The sequence below is a fragment of the Zophobas morio genome, unplaced genomic scaffold, assembly GCF_036711695.1.
Source record: "Zophobas morio isolate AGI-343-1 ecotype UQ-CSIRO unplaced genomic scaffold, CSIRO_AGI_Zmor_V1 ptg000005l, whole genome shotgun sequence".
In the NCBI taxonomy this organism is placed as follows: domain Eukaryota; kingdom Metazoa; phylum Arthropoda; class Insecta; order Coleoptera; family Tenebrionidae; genus Zophobas; species Zophobas morio.
In genome coordinates, this window is record NW_026972110.1 from 17,720,798 (window position 1) to 17,723,568 (window position 2,771).

The 2,771-nt window shown below is 37.7% G+C and overlaps 1 long non-coding RNA gene across 2 annotated transcripts; it reads left to right on the forward strand.

The window, feature by feature from the left end:
• The first annotated feature begins 290 nt into the window (after positions 1-290).
• On the forward strand, positions 291-2,390 carry LOC135122904 (uncharacterized). 2 transcript variants are annotated; one of them, XR_010279482.1, is made up of 5 exons: positions 291-759; positions 809-990; positions 1,040-1,390; positions 1,443-1,737; positions 1,790-2,390. It is a non-coding gene; the product is annotated as an uncharacterized LOC135122904 (long non-coding RNA). The 2 variants fall into 2 exon arrangements; XR_010279481.1 differs by having other exon boundaries at positions 1,040-1,737.
• The last annotated feature ends 381 nt before the right edge of the window (positions 2,391-2,771 follow it).

Consider the following 2,771-nt stretch of genomic DNA (forward strand, 5'->3'; position numbering starts at 1 on the left):
AGGTTTACCTCGATGTCTAAGGATGCAGTTTTTGCATTGAAGAAGAAATTATTGCCAGCGTAAGGTCTGTGCAACAAAATAAGTAACTACTCGATTCTAAACATTAAATATTCATAAACTTGTACTGAACTCCCCGTTCAAACGTTTTTAATAAGACGTAGTCTATTATTTGTCCATAACATGCAGCACAGCAGACCAGATAGATATACTCGATTCACTTCAAACTGAATTAGTAATACATGTGTTTATAATTTTCCTACCATCCACAAATTTAAAAAAAAAGATATACTCAGGATCACGAAGCAATGCGTACACGTCATGGATGACGTAGATCCGTTACCAACACTAAATCAAAAATACGCGCCGCAATACGTGGCAATACGGATCAAAATCGATCAATTTGGGGGAAATTATATTGGTACGACTGATAGCGAAACATATGCTAAAGTTTTATCGATTTCACAAGTGTCATTGGTGTCAACTTTGGTTATGTTGTGTTATTGTTTGATTTTTCGCGTTTTTCTACTTTTCTGCTCGTGTAATCGTATCAGTTCTTTTCAGAACTATAACAGTTCTTTATAGAACTCCAAGTTAACTGTCCTGTACCGTGGTACGTGTCGCTTGCTTGAACGTAAACATTCCACCATGCCGAAGCCCTTGCACAAAGATGTAAAGCAAATGGACGATAATTTAGTGGACTATTTTGCTAAAGAACGCGATAGCGGGGAACCTCTTTTACCACTAACAGCTGTTCAAGACGTAAGTAGGTGTATTTTATTACAATTACTAATGCAGTCACATTGTACAGAGGGTTGCTGCTGCTCTGGGTGTATGTGTGCGAACAGTGAACTCCGTGGTACAACAAATAAAAACCGGAGAAGGTGTACATTCTCCCAAGAAATAGAGACCCCCGAACAAAGCAAGTGTGTGATATTAGCACTTCGGAGCAGTGTGCTATTCGAGAATGCTTATATGGAATGGTCGAAGAAAGTATGAATTTGATGCGCACGCCTTATAGATACTAACGACTATTTTACAGAAATACATGTTACACGATCGCCATTAATTGATTGCTTGAAGGAGAAACATATATTTGAGGGTTCTGTGAGCTCGTTAAGAAAAATTTTACATTCTCAATTGGGTTTCGTTATTCGCCAACCAGTGTACGGAAGCGTCTTATGGAATTACAACATGTTGTTCATGCAAGAACCAAATTCTTACGTGAATACATGCACAATCAGCAGAACCCAAATTCTTTGCCATGTGTATGTCTTGATGAAACATGGATATTTGAAAATGGTTCGGTAGTTAGGTCATTGCAAGACGATAGTGTCATAAGTATCAGGATGTTCAAAATAGAAGGGAAAATTTAGTAATGTGTCAGTTTCACGTTGGTTATTTATTCTTCTCACTATATTTTAGGTATATTGTATTACATGCAGGTACAAGCAATGGATTTATTGATGAAGCAGCGCTAGTATTTTCTTCTAATACCAAAAATCCAGACTATCATGGCGAAATGAATCAACAGAATTTTCTCAAGTGGTTTCAATTGCTCATGAACCTTGAAGAACCATCACAGATTATTATAGACAATGCAAGCTACCACAGTACCTTTGCAAACAAATGTCCCAGTGGTTCATGGAAAAAAGCAGAAATTCGTGAATGGCTTTAACAACATGACATAAGTTCAGATTCACAGCTGTTAAAAACGGAACTTCTTCATTTGGTTGCACAGTAATGCATATACTATTCTCTATCGTTTCATTTAAAATATCATGTTTTTCAGAAATAAACCTCCAAAAACGTATGTTGCCGTGAATTGGGCCAACAGAATGGCCATAGAGTATTGCGATTGCCGCCATATCATTGTGTGTTTAACCCTATAGAAAATATTTGGGGAATTACTACAAATTTTTATTCCAAACACATTGGGCGTGATGGTTATGGTCAAAAAATTCCGTGGAAATGTGGAAAGAAGCGTTAGCACATGTCACGCCCACAATGTGGAAAAATACTGTTGACCATATGAATAAAATAATACGGGAGTGGTGGGAACGGGAATTAGTATTTGACCGTGAAGAGATTGCGCCGTTTATAATCGACATTAACGAAGATTCACATTATAGTTTTAGTGATTATGACAGTGAAGATTCTAATACTGCAGAGGGCATTCAGCCACTGTAACATGTAGGTTATTTTCCATTACCATCCTAATTGATTGTACTAGCGGCATGTTCTGCTGATGTCTTTTATAATCACACTATCACTTCACTGGCCAAATATACAAATCACTGGTCAGACGACGACGTTGTGCAACATGCATACTTATTATTGTTTATACTTTACTTTTGTATCTATTCCATGTCAATAAAGTAACTTATTCTGTAGATGTGACGTGCCTATTGTGGCATTGAAGACGGTAAGCATATTTCTCTAACTTGAAGCCTGTCATAACTGTTCAATGCTGTCTGTTTGAGACGTATGTTAACATTCTCGTTGGTAGCTTTAAGTACAGTATGAAGCCTTGTACCACCCTCCAAGTATGTGTTTAACACCCAATTGTCAGCAGTTTTTACCAGCAGTCAATGCAAAAATGAACGTTCTTAAAGCCAGTCATTCACGTTCCAACACCGGGGTACGATTGTATTGGATACAACTGCTGTACAATTCTGCTGAAAAGCAGCAGTACACACACGTTACGACCTTGCAGTTAAAAATTTGCGATCGTGGTGGCAACATGTCCGAAGAAAATGGACTTTTATACCTGC